This window comes from Silurus aristotelis (genome assembly GCF_946808225.1).
Source record: "Silurus aristotelis genome assembly, chromosome: 1".
Classification (NCBI taxonomy): Eukaryota; Metazoa; Chordata; class Actinopteri; order Siluriformes; family Siluridae; genus Silurus; species Silurus aristotelis.
In genome coordinates, this window is record NC_139574.1 from 29,595,973 (window position 1) to 29,619,334 (window position 23,362).

A 23,362-nucleotide genomic window follows, 5' to 3' on the forward strand; every position below is an offset into this window, starting at 1 on the left:
GTTGGTAAAAAATTCGTGTATTTTTGTTGATGAAATGTTTATATGTCTTTTTTTTTATTTGTGTTGCCATTTTCGATTGTAGAATGTTTTTTTTGTTTTTTCAAGCCTATTTGTTTGTGAGTTAGAATAACTAGCCCACAAAAAAGTAATTAAATTACATAACATTTTTCTGTTTAAGATTTAAATTTATAATGGCTTTAATTTATTAAAATGTTTTTAAGCTTTAAGGCACATTAAAAATAATGTACGTATTTTAAGTTTGCGAAAACCAAGAGCATCGATTTATTGTTTTTTTTTTACTTTACTAAAACCAAAAAATAGTAGATTGACCGTGCGCTTCATCATCTGTGACTCACTGCAGTGTTTTAGACTAAACACTGCGTCAGAGTAAACACACATCTCGGGAAGAGCCCTGGTTGTATTCTGACTCTGATGAGGATGTGAATGTTCACACACACTATGAGAATGAAGGTATAGAGACGCCCACCAGAGCGAAAGCTTCAAATATACGGCACAGGAAACAGCTGCAATTCAGGGATGAAACTCAGGGAGTGCTGTTGCGTAGCTGGAGCTGTATACACTATACATTTGTGGACACCTGAGCATAAGATTTGTCTGTGCTTTCTGAACACCCCATTCCCCATTTAGTCTATATTTGCTGTTCTTATTCCCTCCACTAGATATTTTTGGAGTGTGTTCATGGAGATTTGTGCTTGTTCAGGGTGTTAGCAAAGTCGGGTACTGTAGGGTGAGGAGGCCTATGGTGCAGTCAGCGTTCCAGTTCATCCGGTAGGGTTGAGGTTGGAACTCCATTTTACTCCAGATCTTCCACGCCAACCCATATAAAGCATATCTTCATAGAGCTGGCTTTGTGCACAGGGACATTGCCATGCTGGAACAGGTTTTAGGTAGCCAAATAAGCCAACAAACCAATAAAATATATGTAATGAATACTGTTCTTGTATTTGTGAGCATAAAAAAAACTTCAAATCTCAGCTCACCACATAATTGTCTCCTTTGTTTTATTAGGAATATTTTATTTACATTTTTGTATATTATTGATCCTTTGCTTTATTTTTTTTTTAAATATCTAAATCATATGGCATTTTATACCAAAACAATTTGGGACTAACCAATTATTGTGTTGAACTGTCTTTTTCACCTATTTTGTTAACTTTCTATTTTGTTCTTGTTGTCACAAACGTTATAGCAGCTATAAATGGTCATTCCTTCAACAGCCTCATTTTTTAATTCCCTCACCAGCCGCATTTTTGTAACATGTAAGTTTAAAAAAAAAAAATAATAAAATAAATCTCAGCATAATTCTGACACTGGAAACTCCATACATGTTCAGCATGCTGTTTTCTTTGATTTTACTCAGGATCTCCGGATAATTCTGACTATTCAATTACCGTGACTATGAATTCAGTTTGCGTGTGTGGAATGTTGTAGAACCTGAAACAAAGGGGTCTGTGTAAGAAGATTCCAGTGATGGCTGGACCAAAAAAAAAAAAAACCTCACTTCAGTAGGTTTTAGGTGTTTTGAACAGAACCCTGGTGTCTTCTCAGCAGTTTCACTGGTTTAAGATGGCGACGTTCTGACACAGTCTGATTCTGACTGATGAATAAAGAGCTGGTATCTTCTCCACCTAAACCATGAAAAGACTTGGAGTGGTGGAGCGATTAGATGTGCAGCTTGGGCACTGAATTGATCAAGGCTCTGAGGCTGTAAGGAAAATGAGCCATGATGGATGGTGACCTGGATGTTATGATAACCTTTTTACAGCTCCGTAAACAAGGTTACTCTCTTACCACTGACTCCATTTATTCATTCATTCAGTCTTCCAATATCACCACATCACAGTTATACTATATGGTGTCAAACTATCACACACTCTCACAGTATTTCATTTCCTGTTAAAAAACAAACACTTTTATTGCTAGTGGAAGTCAGAGGCAGAAAAAACAAGGAAAGAGAAATACAGATCCTCTTAAATGAAAGCTAATTTCAGGAGTCGGAAATGGAGCCTTGTGATTGTGTGCCTGATCTCACTCTCTGAATGAGGTCCTTTCTGAATTAATAACGAACTTCACAGATATTAATGAGAGCGCGCTCAGGCTTGTTGTTCTTGACCTCAGCGGAGGTATTAGTTAAAGCACTGAGGAAAATGTTCCTTTTTCGACACTTCATATAATGATGATGATGATGATATCTCACCACCTCTGTGTTTTATAGAAGACCTGTACCATTCGCACATGATGCCTTTTCTTCGTTTCTTGTCCTTTCAATCGATCCACAACTCCCAACTCACCAGGAAGCAGACACTCCCACACCCCTAATTAGCATAACACCATTCATCCATCGTCAGAATTCGGAAAGATTTGGATTTGGTTGTGACCCCGGCCACTGAAATCTCCCTCTTCTGGAAACTTGTTAATGAGCTTTTACCTCAGGAGACAAGCAAAACCCTCCCATCCACCCCCTACCTGCCTTTTCAATAACTAGCACTAATTAGCACCTAGCGCTCGTGTTGGCGAATAGCATGTCGCTGGCGGCTATTTGTGTGTCGAAAAGCGTTAGATAATTATCTCCCGTAGTAATGAAGACGTGATGAACATCTCCGAGCCGAACAATAAGGAAGGAGCGCGTGAGGAACGAAAAGCTTCCCGCTTTGGAAATATGATAATCCAAGACTATTAGGACGTGTCGCATGCTGCTGATTAGACTTCAAACACTCGGATCCATTTTCTCTGCTAGCGCTTATATTAGTCATGTTTTTTGATATGTGGTAATGGGAGAGATTGTTTTTTTTTTTTGTCGTGTGCATCTTGGTGTTAAAAAGTTAACCGAATGAAAAAATCTTCGACTGAAAAGTGCAGTCTTTCGTCAGCTAGATCAAATCTGACAAATCGCAAAAACCCGAGACCCATGGTAATTCCGAAATTCCTGAGGAAATGATCCGACTCGAGGGCTCAGCAGATGCGAACGCGGCCCAGAGGTGTCCCTCGGAAGACCCCGGTTGCGATTTCACGTACGTACCATCGCGTTTCTCTTCTCGTCGCAGCTGGAGGAATCAAAAGATATCAAACGGCGAATTTCCCGCTTCGCGCGTCCATGCGATTCCAGACCTCCCGTGCTAATCTTAACCTAGCATCAGAAGCGTTCAGCGAGCCGTGTTTACCCCGGCGTGTGTATCTGCATGTCGGATGACGTGCGGCGGCGTTAGTATCTGCGCTATAATTAAAGTCGTGCACACCGAGCCGTCGGCTTCCTCGCCAACGCCGCGCGTAATTCCAATGATCAGCGGAGCGCTTGCTTAACAAATAACGACCTCGCCGCATTCTATAGCGCTCGAAATTTTAATAAAGCCTCGTGCTGGATTTACATCCACCCGACCGCAATAACACGCTTATTATTCATGAAGCTGTCTGATTAAATTGAAGTTAATTGATAAGAGACGTAATTGAATTCCTGGAACAGACCCAATCGCCTCTGAAGACGAATTATATGTCGGGGCATGCTGGGTAAATTTGGGAACGCGGCGTAGCGATGTGAGCAGACTTGTGATCAGGGAGTCCACAAACAAGCTGAAGGGTCTCACTGTCCGTCTGTCTGTCCTTCTTTTTTTGTTTTTTTACTTCCTCTTCGAGTCCAGATTAGCCAGAAGCGCTAATTAGCGTTATCACTTCACACTCAGTCTGAAGTTATGCTAATGAGGAAGACGCTTAGAAATGCTCCCTCTTTACCTCCTCCTCATCAGCTCGCTCTTCATACCCGCCTTGATTCCGAACCTTTTCAACATCTTGAAACCTCTCGGATTTTGTTAGTAGCTCTTATATATATATACATACACACACACACACACACACACACACACACACAAAACTGACTTGAAGGTCAAGAATGTTCGTGTTTGTACACCATAAGAACAAAGACACCTAAAAACCTTGATGTCGGTTTTTTCATCAATTCCGGCGACTTTCTGTTTATTTTAGTGTATTCATGGCAGCTGTGTTACTCGGTATGGATTTATTTTTTTTGAGCAGGACGTCGTCTCGGGTTTTTAGAATTTTCATAAAGGGTCAGATCTCGATCTGAGGCGCACTCAATAATCCGCCTTTTTTTTTCTTTTTTGCGCGCTCACTCGGTCCGGCTCGATACGACTCCTCCTCCACTTGATCAGGTTTAACTCTGCATGATCCAAATCAGCAGGAAGTCAGATCGGTTTCTTTTCACAGCTTCCAAAACGTGTAAGATCATGATTATGCGCTTCTATCTGTTCTGACTCGATTGCAGACCATTTTTTAATTTTCTTTTTATTTATTAAGGAGGAAAAACCCAAAGCTTTTCCCGAACGTAAATGATCCCACACAATACACACAAACAAAGCCTTAAGAAAAAAAAAAGTACCCTCGTTATTAAATCCTGGCCTGCTGCGAGTTGAGCATGGGGTGGGGTGTAAAAATATGATTTCTGCTTTCGTGGGGCTACAGCAGGGGTTCCTGCTAGGATAAAAAAAAAAAAAAAAAAAAAGTCTAGACACAATGTGTCCGAGCTTCATTAAATCTATAATTTACAGCGTTCATTTAACGAGATCTTTTTTTTTTTTTTTTTTTCCTGAAATGCGCTTGAAGAACAGCTTTTTTTTTTATCAATTAATTTTTTTTTCTATAGTAAAATGAAACTTTTGTTCGAATCCTTGTGTTTAAGAATTAGGAAAACTGGGTGATTCTCCCAGACGTGGCCACGCCCCCAATGCATTCTTTAAAACTTGCATCCATTAATATTGTTTGTATTCCCCTTAAGGTGCGCTACAAACGTGTTTCCTGTCAAAACACCCGATTTCCTCAGATAATTCCTCACACCAATCCCATGGTGAATACGGAACTGGGATTCTTTTTTCTTTTGTGCTTTGAGATGATTTTCTGCTCAGCGCGGTTGTACAATGTTTTTGACCTTGTTGTTCGCTTGAACCAGTTTTCAGCGATTTTTTCAATTCACCACTGATTCTTGCTGTATGTTTTTTCTTTAACCCAACACTAATCCTAGAGTTTTGTCCGAAAGTCACACACTGATGTACGGGGCACAGGTGTTTTTATTATTTTTTTATTTATTTTTTTTAAAGATGTGTGCTGAGGTGTTTAATGAGTGTATACGAGGAAGTGATTTGATTAGGATTTGGTTTTGTTCTCAGATGTTGGTCTTGTATACAGAGGGTCAGGTTTGCACTGATAAGGCGTTTCTAACCAGCGTCTAATACCGGCCCCTGTGTATGTGTCTAAAGTTAATGGCTCCTGATTAAACACCCCTGTGAGAACGCCTGCCCGTGCTCTCTGGTTTTTCTTATCGAGCTCGTGAAGCGGGCGAGCAGCCGTCTACCACCTGCTGCGGCAACACTGTATTTACTCTCCAAAGCCCTCGCACCTGTCCCGCGTCTCCGCCCTTTGCCTGTCCTGGCTCAGAGTCGCTGCTCTCCACCGTGGCCTTGGGAGCCTGGGAGACGCCATTTCACCTGTTTACTCAAACCGTCTCTCAGTAAACGTCCAACAAATCTGTTGCACAATCATATCAATTAAAAGGCAAAGTTAAACAAACGATAGAGGAGCTTTATTTCTCTCTCTCTCTCTCTCTCTCTCTCTCTCTCTCTATCCCCGAGCTGTTTACAGTGCTCTCTTGGCACAGAAACAGAACCCCGTGTTTAAATACTGACTGCATGGCAACCCAAATCACCTGGGGCTGTTAAAGGCGACAGGGAGAGGCAGCTTTTGTTCGTTGTGTGTGTGTGTGTTTTATGGATTTGGAAGCATATGGGCAGCTCTAGAGGTTTTGGGTTCCCTTTTGGCAACGAGCACACGGAACAGGCAGGTGTTGGTGTGTTTCACGTGACGCCGCCCCGCTCTAAAAACGTTCAGCCTGGATCGAGTGTTACACGGAAATACTTCACGTTATTGCCAGTGCTCATAACAGATAACCCGAGAGGAACAAGTTGAATAAATTGACTTCCACACCTATTGGAGTACACACACACACACACACACGCACGCACATCTGCCATCGGGTTATACATGATGTTAACAGATACTGATATAGTAGTAAATAATCAGTCATCACAGGTGCTGATGAGTCATTAGAGACCTGACGCCTGCATGTTTTTTTTTCTTCTGACTTCTTTCTTCAAGTGTCCTTAAAGAGACCAAAAACTGTTTAGGTGGCTTCAATTATCTTCATTAAACATAGTGCAACCTTTTGTAGTAGCTTCCAGCAGTGTTTGCCTGTAGGAGAGACTTTTCAAAACATGAACCTTTCTGTTAGAATCTATAAAACGCAAACCAATTCTTTGAAGACCCGCCTCGAAGAGCACGATTTCCTCACACGGTACCAAGAATCTGAACGTTGTTTTTCTGACAAGTTCTAGATATTTCGACAAAAACGATTAGTGACCATTCCCAGTCTCCAACAAATGACAAACCAAAGATCCCTATTCAAGGTTAAAGTTTTAAAGCAGAACCGGGGAAACAGGTTTAAATTACCAAGAATTCAAACACTGAAGTTCCAAATACACTGTTAAGAAGAAAGTGCAGAACAAACACACACAAGCTGAAGACTTTCCCAAAGGTTCTTTAAGGGTCATTAATAAGGTGGATTTGTTATTCAGTTCCATACGGACCCTTTAATGGTTCTCCACAAGTGGTCCATAAATGGTTTCTCCTCAAAGGGTTGTTCAGACTTAGCTTCCTATACAAGGTTCTTGGCTTCCATACCCACCTGAGCATACAGTACGTACCTGCCAACAGGAGGCTCCTGACCCATGGAGCCAATTGGAAAGGTAGATTATGAAGCCATGTGCATCCACTGGATGATGTTAGATGGTGAATTGAAGCGATGACTATTCGAGTCCAGATGCCTATGTTTGCTCGAGGTCATGTTTTTCTTTATTCGTTGTAACCCCCCCCTCCCTGTTTGCTTGCATGCCCAGTGCACTCTGTAACGATAAGGTGTTTGGATCAGGAATGCGTGCTTTCGTCTCCAGCATGGACACTTTATCACTCATCTGTTTACTTTCAGCTTAATGGTTAAGATTCTGAAGAGATTGTGTTCTGGAACAGAACAGTTTGTTTCTCCGAACTTCTCCCTGCTCGCATGCGCGTATTATTATGAATTGTTTTGCCGAGCACCAGTCAGGATGGGGATCTGGAATGGTTCTTTTTTGGGTACTAAGCCTTGTAGACTCTTTATTTCTGCACCACATTGGACACTGTTCTGTGTAGAAACCAGATTATTGGGAAACGGCGATGTGAAGAAACGATCAAAAATGTACAGCCACAAAATCCTGATGAAAGAGGAACAACAACAAAACTCACACATACTGGCCCACTTACTCTTTAAAAAAATTAACTAATATAAAAATTGGGGGGTTCTGAGTTCTTGGCTTCTGAAAAGTGGTTCATCTGGAACTTGCTATATTATTGTAATTTTCTGCGGTACAACCACCAGGGTTCCTTCAGTGAAGAACAACTTAAAGAACCTTTTTCTTGATGAGTAGAAAATGTACAAAAAGATTCAGCGTTCAACTCCTGGCAGGTTTTAGATCTACACCAGTACAAAATGTTCCTCAGGAGGTTCTTGTAGGGTTCTTTTGAATAAATACGGAACCCTGGCACTTTTTTCGGAACGGCTCCTTAAATGACTTTGAAAAGACTCTGTTATAGGGTTCTACAATAAATGGACTCTATGGATTAAAGAGGAGCTGAATGAGAAAAAGGAACGCGAACCTTTTACAATGATACTAAGAGCAAAATGTGCTCAGCAGAACGGCTCATTCTTCTCGTAACCACAGTAACAGGTTGCTTCTTCAGATATGGGTCAGGTCTTTGTTACAATCCCACTGATCTCTAGCCACCTTCTGTCCTACACAGACCTTGTTTTCCCTGAGAGTATCCGAACCCGAGCTCGGCGTCCCACCTGCTGCCGTATCCAGCATCTCCGGTTACGGATCTCTGTATAACCGACACGGACAGAAAGCTATCGGGTTCTAACGGCATCGTTATAGAACAGCATGCCGCTGCCGCGCACTTTTTCTCTGACCTTTGCGAGGCGTCTGTTCTCAGCACAATTGTCCGTTGAAAGGCAGAGACCCAGGAGCACCGAGCACATGCTGCTTTCAACGTAGCCTTTCAGGAAGGGCCAAAGGGAGAAGGGCGACTCGGCACACACCATCTTTTCTTGGGACATACTAAGCAAAGTTTTCTTTGTTTATTTATTTAATTATTTTTTAGCGTTGAATCAGGGTTTATAGTGGCTTAAAAAAGTCACATGACAAACCGGTTTGGTTTCCGCCCCATTACAGTGGCCACCTTTTGAGCATTTTTTTTTTTTAAGAAAAGTGTGAAAAAGCATAACTCAACAACCACACCTGTGAGAGATGACACTTGGGGGCGTGGCTTTTTTGGTTCAAATACTAGTAGCTGGATCTCCAATTAGTCATCCCCAATTAGCATAAAATTCAAATGCTGCTAAAATCTCAATTTGAAGAATGAACAACATTTTAGTGTCCGTTAGCAAGACCACAGGGTTAGAAGATTTCCTCATGAGGGGGTGTGTGTGTGTGTGTGTGTGTGTGTGTGTGTGTGTGTGTGTGTGTGTGTGTGTGTGCGCCACATGCACAAGCGAGTCATGCTACATGACAGCCAGGAAGCTGTGACCTTTCCCAAGCACCTTGGGGGGGTTTTCTAGCTCTCATGCTACACTGGAGATATATATTTTTTTGGGGTCGATGTTCTCTTAAAGCTCTGAAACGTCCCCTAGCGCCTGAAGACGAGGCATCTCCAGGCTGCGGTGCTGCTCATACATGCAGAAGGAGGACCTGTGAGATGAGGTGTCCCAAGGTGGATGTTCATGATGGCCTGCTAGAGTCTCTGATCTGATGGGATACTCGGTATTTTTTGTACATTTGTACTTTTCTATGAAGGAGTTAGTGTTTTTATTGGGTTTTAGTAAAGATAAAATAATAATGAATAATTTTAACACTATAGTCATGTGTGAAATGTGTGATACGATGGACAAACACAATAACTGACTACATTTATTTCTTTTTAAAATGAACTATATGGACAAAAGTATTGGGACACCTGACTTTTCCAGCCAAATGTGGTTCTTATCCAAACTGTTAGCGCAAAGCTGGAGGCACACAATTGTGTAGGACGTCTGTGGATGTTGAAGCATGTTGAAGTATATCATATTCTTTTTCTCCTTCTTCTCTCTCTCTCTCTCTCTCTCTCGAACACACATTACTTGGATGAGTTCATTCCTTTTGGGTGTTCATCTCTCTCTCTCTCTCTCTCTCTCTCTCTCTCTCTCTCTCTCTCTTCTCAACACCATTTCAGGTAATTAATCCTCTCCCTTTTAAGTTCTCTACTTACAGTAATTTGACCTTCAGGATCACTTTCACTCCACTAGAAAATCCTTCTCAGTCATGACTGCCATCTTGTTTTCAACATATTTTTCATTTCCTCACTTGAACTACCATCTACTACTAACTACTATCAGGAATCCTGCAGATTTAGGGTAGTAAATGAAATCATAAGAGTCAGTAATAAAAGGGTTTAAAGCCCAACCCCCCCCTTTGACGTTTAAAGTGAAAACACTCCAAATGTTAACGAAATGGTCTTTATAGAAAACCGATCGGTTATGTTCACTTCTTTTACTCAGAAATATGCATTTGGTTTTGGGTGCCAAAAGTTTTGCCCATAACTGTAATAATAAACCTTTGTTTTATATTGCTTCTTTCGTACATTAAAGTGATGCAGTGCAAATATTATTTATGGCCAAGTTTAAATATGTAATAATGTAAGGCAGTGTAATCATATTCATCATATTCATATTCATGATCGTATTAATTTTCAAATAAATGTAATAAGGTGCATATAATATACTTATTATAATGATATTATATGCACTGTTTACACTAGGTTGCAAATTGCACTTTATTTGGCTAGGAGAACTTACTTTAAGTCCTTAGCTCTATGATGGAGCTCTGTGTCGCGTTTTTAAATGTTAAAATGTTTATCTTATGTTTAACAGAGCCGAAACTAGCATCACCACTTCACTCGTGTACCCGCTGCTGTTATGTGTGTGTGTCCAGTGCGTTTATTTCTCCATCTTCCTTTTCTGTGATAAGAACCCAGTCATTTTTTTTTTTTTTTTTTCTTTACCATTTGTTTATAATCTTCTGCACACTAAATCAGATGATTGGTGGTAAGAGTGTGTTTCATGTCAGTCTCTTTACCACAGACATGTGGTGTGTTGATGGTTAGCGGAGCGTGTTGGCCTACAGGAGCAACTCTTTAACATGTAACAGTTCTGTTGAACAGAGTGAGGGTTTCTTTCAGGTAGCAGTTTGTTATACTGTAAATACACACACACAGAGAGAGAGAGAGAGAGAGCTTAATTCCTGAGCTCTGCTTAAACCACAAACACATCATTCTCTGTGTGTTTACACTAAACACCCAGAATGCACCTGCAGACCCTGATCAGATGCTTTGCAAGTGTTTTTTGTTTTAATGTATTATTTCAACCGAATTAGTATAAAACCACAAGCCGGTTTGTTCATTTTTTTCCCCTTCCTCTTCATCATTCACTTTTATTTCTGCTTACTCTGTGACGACTTGCAGCTCTTTCCATCCCCTTTTCGTTTTCATCCCCCCGCTCTCTGACTGTGAGCTGACAGGGTGCTAACGAGCATCGCGGCTGACACACTTCTCCAGTTTCTCAGCAACGTTTTAATGATTTCAGCTTCTCTAGGAACACAGGGAACTCAGGAACTCGTTCTCTTTTTGTGCTTTTCCTCTCATCTCTCTCTCTCTCTCTCTCTCTCTCTCTCTCTCTCTCTCTCTGTCTGTCTGTCTGTGTCTGTGTCTATCTTGTATTATGTTTCTTTGGGTAAGGAGGCAGTGGATGTTGTTAGAGGCATACTACAGGAGGATGATGTTAGTGTGGGATTTCTGCACTGCTGAAGGAGAAAGGAGGTGTGATGTAAAGCGTTCCAGGTGTTTTACATCTGGATCTGGTTTGTAGTTCTGCAGATGATTAAAGCTTTTACAGCCTCATTATTGCCCTTAAATAAAGGACATACAGTGGTGTGAGAAAGTGTTTGCCCCTTCCTGATTTTTCTTTTTTTTTTGCATATTTTGTCACACTTTAATGTTTCAGATCATTAAACTCATTTAAATATTAGTAAAAGATAACACAAGTGAACACAACATGCAGTTTTTAGCAGCAACAACTGCAATCAAGCGCTTGCGATAACAACCTTTAGCCTTTATGTTCTTTTTGCTCAGCAGTGGTTTTAGTCTTGGAACTCTGCCATTTTTTCCCAGTCTCTTTCTTAAGGTGGAGTCATGAACACTGACCTTAACTGAGGCAAGTGAGGCCTGCAGTTGTTTGGATGTTGTTTTGGGGTCTTTTGTGACCTCTTGTACGAGTCGTCGCTGTGCTCTTGGGGTAATTGTGGTCGGCTGGCCACTCCTGGGAAGTTTCTCCACCGTTTCATGTATTGATATTTGTGAATAATGGCTCTCACTGTGGTTCACTGGAGTCCCAAAGCTTTAGAAACTGCTTTATAACCTTTTTCAGACTGATAGATCTCAAATACTTTATTTCTCATTTGTTTCTGAATTTCTTTGGATCTCAGCATGATGTCTCGCTTTTGAGGATCTTTTGGTCTACTTCACTTTGTCCTATTTAAGAGATTTCTTGATTGTGAACAAGTGTGGCAGTAATCAGGCCTCGGTGTGAGGAGAGAAATTCAACTCAGGTGTGATAAACCACAGTTTAAACATGGGGGCAAACACTTCACACAGGACCATGTAGTTTTTGATTTTGTTTTCCCTCAATAATAAAACCTTCATTTAAAAACTGTATGTTGTGTTCAATTGTGTTATCTTTTACTAATATTTAAATTAGTTTGATCTGAAACATTAAAGTGTGACAAACATGCATAAAAATAAAAAACCAGGAGGGGCAAACACTTTCTCACACCACTGTAAACAAGTTCCTCGCCACACAGTCTGGCGTGTGAGGGTTTGTGATCCACGCCATCATTCGTAAATCTTTAATAAAAAGGATTTTGCGAGGAGCTGAAGAGAGATGATGTGCTGCGACAGAAAAGGCCAAGCTGAGCGCTTTTTATCCCGGAAAAACAAAATGACACTGCTGCTAACAAGTGTGGCAGCTAAATCTGTCTCGATTAAAATCATCCTGCCTTTCATCTGCACACACACACACACACACACACACACACACAATTTTTTTTTTCACATTTTAATGTAATGAACCTTGCCTTGAACCTTTTATTTAATTGCCAGTGCCCCACATTTTGCTGTGGAAAAGAGAGAAAGAGAGAAAGAGAGAAGGAAGGCAATAGAGAGTGAATAGAGATTTAATTAGGCAGCCGGCATTGTGTGGGCTTTCTGACATTTTTCAATAAAAACACTGTTTAGAATAAATAATGATCGCCGGAATAAGAGGCTTTTAAAGCACGTCAACACACACACACACACACACCCGACTATGGATCCCAAAAAAATTCCTCCTGAACACCACATTCACACTTGCTTTTACAGTCTCACCCATTCAGTGTTGCTGCATTTCTAATAAAATGATGCAAATATTCATTTATTTCTGCATAAATAACAGAAAAAATTAAAATAAAAATGTTATACAAAAATATACAAATTGATATGGAAGTGTCTTATTTTACAATATTAAGGATGAAAAGCAGCACTTTTAATCACTACATCTGTGTTTAGTGAGTCTGTAAATGTACAAAATCTACATTTAAAAATTAATATGAACATCCACAGTGTTATAGGCAGCATGGATAACATTTTATTTTATAAATGATCAACAATATTCATTAATAATCAATTTTTGTCATATTTTCAACTTTTATAACCCGGTGCTAGAACTTAATTTTTCAGTTCTCTCTCTCTCTCTCTCTCTCTCTCTCTCTCTCTCTCTCTCTCTCTCTCTCTCTCTCTCTCTCTCTCTCTCTCTCTCTCTCTTCTTTCTTTCTTTCTTTCTTTCTTTCTTTCTTTCTTTCACCCTTTCTTTCTTTCTTTCACCCTTTCTTTCTTTCACCCTTTCTACCTTTCTTTCCCCCTTTCTTTCCCCCTTTCATTCACCCTTTCATTCACCCTTTCTTTCTTTCTTTCTTTCTTTCTTTCTTTCTTTCTTTCTTTCTTTCTTTCTTTCTTTCTTTCTTTCTTTCTTTCTTTCTTTCTTTCTTTCTTTCTTTCTTTCTTTCTTTCTTTCTTTCTTTCACCCTTTCTTTCACCCTTTCTTTCACCCTTTCTACCTTTCTTTCCCCCTTTCTTTCCCACTTTCTTTCCCCCTTTCTTTCCCCCTTTCATTCACCCTTTCTTTCCCCCTTTCATTCACCCTTTCTTTCTTTCTTTCTTTCTTTCTTTCTTTCTTTCTTTCACCCTTTCTTTCTTTCACTCACAAGAATTTTTAGAGGTGTTCACCTCTAGCTTTAGAGTATAAAATGATCATCGTTTGGTAGACTGCATTTTAGCTCGTGATCACACGATCACCTCTTTATCATCATGATCACCTCTTTATCATCATGATCACCTCTTTATTATCATGCTCTGCAGCCCTAGAAGTTTGTACAGGTCCTGCCAGACCAGCATGACCCAGAAGCCAGCAAAGAAGGCAATAAACCTGGAAGGAGAAAAACGTTGTCATGTCCTCCCTCAGACCTTCAGCGCGCTGTCAATCATTGTATATTAAACAAGTGAGTGTCAGGCCACATGCCATCAATCAGCTCCTGCAGGTTGGGTTTGAGGTTCAGCAGAGGATCCTTACCTCATAGTCGTTCTCTTGTTTGAGATCTGAACAGATCGCTGTCTTTGCTGCAAAATCCACTGATTGCGCCTCCAAACCCCGGTATCGCGATAAACCCGAGATAACTGGAGTATCTCTTCTGTCTCGTAATCAGAGCCTGCTGCACAGTTTTATCTCCACTTGCAGGCGCCGTGCCGGATGACGCCGGATGTTTACACGAGCGGCTTATCGTTGCGTTTTGCTCCTTGAGTAAGACGTCAGAGTTGTGCGTCATAATGCAACTTTGCAGGCACTAACCAGCATTGAATTAGGCAAATTAGGCAGAATTAGGCAATCACAAATACTTAACTATCACAAGTTTGTGTATTTCAAAGGTGGAATAACTTGTATCAGTATAGAAGGAATATATCTCAATGCCTCAATCAACCGACATGTATCTCAGGAATCAGATGAAGCACGTCGCGCTTATTTCAGGTGAATTACGTCTTGAATGAATTGGATGAATAATATCTTGCGTGATATAAATCGATTCTGCTTTAGGGAGGAATTTGGGATTGATATTGTGAATTAAATCGATCAGGAGAATCAGGTGAATAAGTGAATATGGCACATTGAGCTGAATCACATCGCAAATGACATCCTTATTCAAGTAATATGCGACTCGGATGAATTGTGGCGGGTTTCTGATGAATGAAGTGAATTTGGTAGATCACGTTTGAGGAATCGGTCCGGGGAATCGGTTCTTGTATTGAACAATGTGAATGAAATAAATGTTAAAGTAATTAAACATAAGTATGTGGTTAAATTTTAGATCTCACACTGCAGGGATCAATCGAACGGCATCCTGTTTCAGAAGCTTCCCCGGTTTGATTTGATAGAATTACGTCTATGATGAATCGTGAGTTGAATGAGGAGGAATGTTTCGGATTAGTCAAACCCACCGTGTTCGGGATGAATCAGTGTCTCTCTCGGGACACACTTGAACCAAGATTTAAACAAGTACTGGCAATGTGACTGAGTCAACATCAGCCGAGTCATATTTTGGGAATCAATTGAGCTAGAGCAGACAGACCAGATGAAGAGCAGGTGAGTCATATCGAACGAATCACATCTTTGAATCAGTGAAATCAGATATAGAATTGAAGGATTGTTGATATATATAACACATAGGGACTGGGACAAGCTGTTTAGGTGGTCGAATGGGCTGAATTATATCTCGGGAGTCACATCCTGAATAAGTTCAGGATTTTCCGTAAGAGTAAGTGGCATTTTACTTATCACATGGACATTATAGCACAGTAAAAGTCATATCCCAGTTATGTTAGGAAGCTGGGGGTAGCCATGATGCAGAGCCCCCAGAGCACAGAGGATTTAAGGGCCTTGCTCAAGGGCCCAAGTGTGGCAGTGTGGCGATACTGGAGCGTATACCTCCAACTTTCTGATCAGCAACCCAGAGCCTTAACCTAGTTATTTGGGAAAATTGCCAATTATCCCAGATGAACCAAATGATAAGTTAGCTCTGCGCTATTTGTCTAAACTGAAAATGCTGGGAAGTGTACAGTATGAGCACGAGCCTTGACGACCCCCCCAATGAGCTCGGGTGAGATCTCGGAGCAGCTGGATACGCTGTGGTATCAGTGACCTCATCAGCAGCTCAGACATGGTCCAAACAGCACATCGTGTCCCGAACGGCCGGGTTTGTTGTGCTTGTCAGCTGTTTCTCTCTTTCAGTTTGGACCAGCAGGGTGCAAGCTGTTCCCTCACACACACACACACACACACACACACACACACACACACACACACACACAAAGCCACGTTGTTGCTGCATTGTGAAGTCATGATGTTTAACTCCTGTAGAATAAATCTGATGCTTTTTTTCATCTCTGCTAAAGTTCTAATATTTGTGAAGCGCATAATGGTGTTAATCTGGAATCAAGGTTCCAAAAAATGATTACTGTTTAGATGAGGCTAAAAGGCCACTGGTTAGCTCTACGATTTCCTCTATCGTCCATTGCTTTTTTTTTTCGGGGAAATCTGTTCTTGTGTTGCATCATATCTATCTACTTAGAGAAGAACCAGATGAATCAGATAGATGAGATGTTTACGGTCAGACTGGAGAGTCACAGTTTAGGAATAATTTCATTCACACCTTTATTCAGGTGAATTCTGACTCGAGTGTATGAGGTGAAATGTGTTTATCAATGAAAGAAAGCGTTTTTATTTTGGGGGCGATTCGGGTGAGTCATGCCTCCAGTGAATTCATGTAGATTGTCCTTTAGGATGATTTTCGGTTAATCAGTTATTTTAGTAAACAGTGTGAATCTTTTAAATCGGATCAAACTGGAGCAGATTAAACGGTTGGTCCTGAGTCAGGTGAGTAATCAGTAAAACTCAAAAATATTATCCATTTGCATCTCGATTCAGGTGACCTGTGAGTCAGATTTATAGATACAGGTCTGGTCTGTTTCTCGCACTCCTCTCTGTGACATTGACTGAGTGACATTGGTTTTTATGAGCTCCTTCTACAATTTGCAGATGCATTTAAAGGCAGTCGTGTGTGAACACAGCGAGCGCTAAAACTTTATTACACTTCTGCATGTTTTTATGATACATGTTTCAGCTTTAACCTTTTACTCAAAGCTCCTCTTTCACGAGGGGCCAGGTAGAGTCGTGCTTATAGCGGCTCGTCCAGGAGGTCGCTTTATCCCTTTGGAGAATAAAAATCAGTCCTGAGGAGAAATAAATAAGAAGTGTGTGTATGTGGTTTATGTAAATGTGTTGAAATTAGTGCAGATTGCAGGAGTTTGGAGATGGTGGAGTTTGGAGGTGCAGGAAATCGGCGATGGTGGAGTTTGGAGGTGCAGGAAATCGGCGATGGTGGAGTTTGGAGGTGCAGGAGATTGGCGATGGTGGAGTTTGGAGGTGCAGGAGTTCGGCGATGGTGGAGTTTGGAGGTGCAGGAGATTGGCGATGGTGGAGTTTGGAGGTGCAGGAGTTCGGCGATGGTGGAGTTTGGAGGTGCAGGAGATTGGCGATGGTGGAGTTTGGAGGTGCAGGAGTTCGGCGATGGTGGAGTTTGGAGGTGCAGGAGATTGGCGATGGTGGAGTTTGGAGGTGCAGGAGATTGGCGATGGTGGAGTTTAGAGGTTCAGGAGTTTGGAGGTGCTGGATTGATAAAGGTCGAGGTATCCCTGTTTGTTCACAATGTTTTCCTCGCGTAGAGTGTTAAGCTTTGTTTATCTCCAGCAGTGGGCCAGGGTATGGGAACTCCTGCAGGTTGTGTAGTCCTAAGGTTTGGTGCTTGTGACCTGCTTGTTCTTCTCTGAGCTGTGTTTATATTAAACATTGGATTGTGGAGATGGTTATCTCAGCACATACAGCCATTAGCATTCTGCTCAGAGGAACTCGGCGTTCTGTGTTTACTGTGTGACGAGGTTATCATGCTTATCTGAGCTAATCACTGCTCTCTGATGTTGATGCTACTGCAGTCACTCCAGGAAAGATTTTTTTGAATCTTGCTTTATTTTAGTCGCACTGCATTGGTTGATGTGTCTACTGTGTGTGGGTTTTTTTTTCTTAAATAGCTACATCATTTTTAGAACCACACACCCTGCTACAAAACATCAAAATCCACCCAGGGGCTTCTTGAGTCCATGACCACATCAAGCATGTACCTGCACACTAGTTCTGTGAGTAGAACCATAAATGAAATACCAATATATTTTATTTTTTTTATTTAGAAGTGCACGACCATCTTTCACACCCACTGGTAAACTCCTCCGTCCTGAAGATGACTGGAACTTTGTTACAGCTTTACCTCTGTCACTGGAGGCTCTATCTATAAATGTTACATTAACATTGTATTTAAGTTCTGACCAATCCATTTGAAGTATTTTTACAATATGTGTGATTAGTTTTAAAGTGGCAGCTGAATCCCAGCTCAGAGCTCCGTGTTGTCCGTGTTAGCGCTTGTGTCACGCGTCTGTGTTTGGACAGCTTGGCAAGTGACTCATGAAGCGAACGGTCGGCATGTCCACATGTCCAATAGCACTTGGTCCTCGTGTCCCTCAACACGTCCCTCATGTTTTTTTTACAAATTTTTTTATTTATTTATTTTTTTACAAAAAATGGTCCTGCAAGGGTTCAAATCTACAGCTGGAAGTTTATCGTTTATACAGAATACTTCGGTCGTTAATATTTTCATTAGCGCCGTGTTCTCTCGTGTATCCTAGATGTAAACTCGACTCTTTTAAAGGCTCTTGGCTTTCAATTATTCACTCGGATTGAGGAGAAAAGTGCCTGAGAGATGCCTGGAGACGTTCTCCAAGCACAGAGTCCCATTTCAGAGTATTATTAATAATTTATTTCGAAATAAACACTCATGCTCAGCTGAAATCATCCTCCAGCCGATTCGTTTCACGAGTCAAAGCTGTAAAGGACCTTGTTTTATAAACCATGGCTCAATGTTAAGAGTTACATGTTCAAGATTGGGAAAAGAAACACACATTCAGCTGATCCATCCAGATCTCCTAGTCCTCCCAGGTCAGTTTCTCAACGGTTCCTCTGCCAGGCATATGTTTGCGCTCACACACTTGGGAGGAACTCGCATTCATTTATTTTTCCCCTGTAGATCTGGAGACCCCGAAACCCCACCATTATTCAGCGTGCACAGATTTCCAATTAAAATGTCTATAAATGACACCAAATTGCACCAGTGACCATCTCGATGGAATCCAATTCTTCGGCATCACCGGACAGTTCCATTTGAAACGGTTGTTGTCCCAGTGGTAGAGTTTTGAACATTCTCTCCTCAAATCTCCAGGCTTCCTGGGTAAATCCTGAGCTCATGGTTCTGGAGTCTCACAAGTGCTCACACTGTCCATGGGAACTTTTTAGTTGTTGTTTTTTTCTCTCAAGATTTGAGGAACAGGCGATTGAATTAGCAATGTAGGTGTAGGTGATGACCTGAGATCTTATTCAGTGTGTATTACTGCTTCATATTAAACTTGCGTTCAAAAATGTACACGATCATGTCTGCTAGAGAAAAAGCAAATACGAGATGGACAACCTGAAGGGTAAACGATGTACAGCACGCAGAGAGGGAGAGCAGCGTTTGGGAAGCACCACCATTCCAGAGGTTTTATTACTCTGAGAAACCGATCGAAAGCAACACAAAGTTAATCCTTTGTCCATTGTTGTCGTCTTTACCGCGAGGATCACGTCACCTCCTGTGTAATAGTCAGCCTTTTTGACGCAGTGCTGAGCTCTAACCCACCTTTTCACCCACTTTACTGACCCGATGCATCAGGATGCCGCATTTGATCTGCTCATGTGGTGTCATCGAGGAACCAGGGCGAATTCCAGCCTTGCTGTAAACTTACACACACACACACATTCTTACTGACCTATTCTACATCACATGTCTGGAGAGATCAGTTGGAGATATCTTGGAGCCGCTTTAGTTCCTGAAGGGTTCCTCTGTCTGCTGAGATTACTGCTGAGATGTGTGCGCAGCCACCCGCGCCCTCGCAGCCACTTGGTGCAGCACAAACACATATTCCCTTCTCTCTGTAGCTCTGGAGGAATTTAACAACACCATGATTTGGCTTCGGTTTTGTACGTAAGCGTTACGCTTGTCATGTCTGAAGTGAAATCTTCATCCGATGTGTTCTGGATTGTGATTGGCCAAAATGTGTTCCATCCAATCAGCTCTGACAGCGGTGCAGGGTTATAATCAGGGAGGTGTACAGTGGATGCTCGACTGTAGCACAGGTGGAAAGAGCAATAAATGATGCTACTCAAGTAAAAGTGCTGTTAAAAAGCAGGGCATTCAAAGTAATGGGATTCTAGTGTAGTTCATAAAGGACAAGGAAATCAAAATCTCCAACTAGTTACCCATTACAGATTAAATGAAACAAACAAAAATGCTAGTCGATGATTTGAGTCTAATGCAAGTTGGGCAGTTTCGCAGCAAAAATAAAAATGATAAAAAAAAAAAATCTCCTGGTATAATTTATGATAATGAGAGAAATCGCAAACGCAGATATAGAATACAGGCAGCGAGCGCACGCACCAAACAACTTTCGATTCATTTCACTTTCAGCTGGGTCTGCATGACTCTCTTATCCATCTCAATCTTTCTCCAGCTTTCTTTTTCTTTTCCTTGCATTCTTTTTTTTTTTTCTCTCTCAATTTCTTGACTTAGTAGCAGATGATTTAAAATGTAGTTAAGTACAATACTTCAAACGAATCAAACATTTAAAAAAAAAGCCTACTTACAGGGACACAAACACTGCTCAACAGTAACGTGAGTGAATATACTTTCACCTCTGTTATGTAGAATAATATATAATAATCTATTGCTGTGCTATTAGAGCAATAAAGTACCAGTTGGAAATGCTGTTCTGGGAAACAATCTGCAGAACAATCAGATTGGGTTCCAGGTAAACATATAAGAACAAATCCGACCATAAGATTTTCAACATCTTGTTTTGCATTTAGTTCCCATTTGCTGTATTAACCTCCACTCTACTGGGCAGATGTTCCACTAGATTTTGCAGTGTGTTTGTTAAAACTATATCTTCATGGAGCTGGCTTTGTGCTCGAGAACATTGTCATGCTACACCCAAAGATTTTTTCTTTTACACTTGTGTACCTGTAACTTTGTGGAAATGTATGTATTCTCACATAAATGGAGGTGGTGGTGGTGGTGATGGTGTCACATGTTAAGCTCCGCCGCTGAAACCCGTACCCACGTACTGTATTTATGGCAAATAATACGTTTTTCTTTTCTCAACACGTGCTCCATGCACACGAATGTGCAAATGTTCATTCAGTGTTTATTTATTTTTATTTCTAGGCTGTATTGATGCCTCAGCGTTTTTTTTTTACTCTCCCCGCCCAAAGCTGTTTTTTTTTTTTTTTTTTTTTTAGTCTTCTCTCAACTCCCTTAGTTATGTTGTGTGGAGAGGGAAGAGAGAGAATTCTCAGATGCTGGAGATGCCATGGAGTTTAGTTGTGTTTTTTGTTTTGTTTTTATGAAAACTGATGACTGGTTTATCAAACAATATATAATATTTTTAGACTAACCAGATGTTGCATTGATTTTATTTTTGATATTGATATTATTTACAGTACAGACCAAAAGTTTGGACACACCTGCTCATTCAAAGAGTTTTTTGAAGGCATCAAAACTATGAATTAACACGTGGAATTATATACATAACAAAAAAGTGAACTGAAAATATGTCATATTGTAGGTTCTCAAACTTTGAAGAACCTACAATATGACATATTTTCAGTTTACTTTTTTGTTATGTATAAAATTCCATGTGTTAATTCATAGATTTGATGCCTTCAGTGTGACTCTACAATTTTTATAGTCATGAAAATAAAGAAAACTCTTTGAATGAGAAGGTGTGTCCAAACTTTTGGTCTGTACTGTATATATATATATATATATATATATATATATATATATATATATATATATATATATATATATATAAACTTTTGGTCTGTACTGTGTATATGTATATATATATATATATATATATATATATATATATATATATATATATATATATATATATATATATATATATATATATAATATACACAGTACAGACCAAAAGTTTATATATATATATATATATATATATATATATATAAAAACAAACTTTTGGTCTGTACTGTATATATAATATATATAAACTTTTGGTCTGTACTGTATATATAATATATATATATAAACTTTTGGTCTGTACTGTATATATAAATATATATATATATATATATATATATATATATATATATATATATATATATATATATATATATATATATATATATATATATAAACTTTTGGTCTGTACTGTATATATAATATATATAAACTTTTGGTCTGTACTGTATATATAATATATATAAACTTTTGGTCTGTACTGTATATATATAATATATATATATATAAACTTTTGGTCTGTACTGTATATATATATATATATAAACTTTTGGTCTGTACTGTATATATAATATATATAAACTTTAGGTCTGTACTGTATATATATATAAACTTTTGGTCTGTACTGTATATATAATATATATATATATATATATATATATATATATATATATATATATATATATATATATATATATATAAACTTTTGGTCTGTACTGTATATATATAATATATATATATATATACAGTGAGGAAAATAAGTATTTGAACACCCTGCTACTTTGCAAGTTCTCCCACTTAGAAATCATGGAGGGGTCTGAAATTGTCATCGTAGGTGCATGTCCACTGTGAGAGACATAATCTAAAAAAAAAAATTCAGAAATCACAATATATGATTTTTAAACTATTAATTTGTATGATACAGCTGCAAATAAGTATTTGAACACCTGTCTATCAGCTAGAATTCTGACCCTCAAAGACCTGTTAGTCTGCCTTTAAAATGTCCACCTCCACTACATTTATTATCCTAAATTAGATGCACCTGTTTGAGGTCGTTAGCTGCATAAAGACACCTGTCCACCCCATACAATCAGTAAGAATCCAACTACTAACATGGCCAAGACCAAAGAGCTGTCCAAAGACACTAGAGACAAAATTGTACACCTCCACAAGGCTGGAAAGGGCTACGGGGAAATTGCCAAGCAGCTTGGTGAAAAAAGGTCCACTGTTGAAGCAATCATTAGAAAATGGAAGAAGCTAAACATGACTGTCAATCTTCCTCGGACTGGGGCTCCGTGCAAGATCTCACCTCGTGGGGTCTCAATGACCCTAAGGAAGGTGAGAAATCAGCCCAGAACTACACGAGAGGAGCTGGTCAATGACCTGAAAAGAGCTGGGACCACCGTTTTCAAGGTTACTGTTGGTAATACACTAAGGCGTCATGGTTTGAAATCATGCATGGCACGAAAGGTTCCCCTGCTTAAACCAGCACATGTCCAGGCACGTCTTAAGTTTGCCAATGACCATTTGGATGATCCAGGGGAGTCATAGGAGAAAGTCATGTCGTCAGATGAGACCAAAATAGAACTTTTGGGTCATAATTCCACTAAACGTGTTTGGAGGAAGAAGAATGATGAGTACCATCCCAAGAACACCATCCCCACTGTGAAGCATGGGGGTGGTAGCATCATGCTTTAGGGGTGTTTTTCTGCACATGGGACAGGGCGACTGCACTGTATTACGGAGAGGATGACCGGGGCCATGTATTGCGAGATTTTGGGGAACAACCTCCTTCCCTCAGTTAGATCATTGAAGATGGGTCGAAGCTGGGTCTTCCAACATGACAATGACCTGAAGCACACAGCCAGGATAACCAAGGAGTGGCTCTGTAAGAAGCATATCAAGGTTCTGGCGTGGCCTAGCCAGTCTCCAGACCTAAACCCAATAGAGAATCTTTGGAGGGAGCTCAAACTCCATGTTTCTCAGCGACAGGCCCGAAACCTGACTGATCTAGAGAAGATCTGTGTGGAGGAGTGGGCCAAAATCCCTCC

The 23,362-nt window shown here is 40.1% G+C and overlaps 1 protein-coding gene across 1 annotated transcript in view; it reads left to right on the plus strand.

Annotated features, from left to right (window-relative positions):
* Positions 1–23,362, plus strand: part of cdkal1 (CDK5 regulatory subunit associated protein 1-like 1) — a 224,619-nt gene that overhangs the window by 52,264 nt on the left and 148,993 nt on the right. The gene's annotated exons all lie outside the window — the stretch shown is intronic.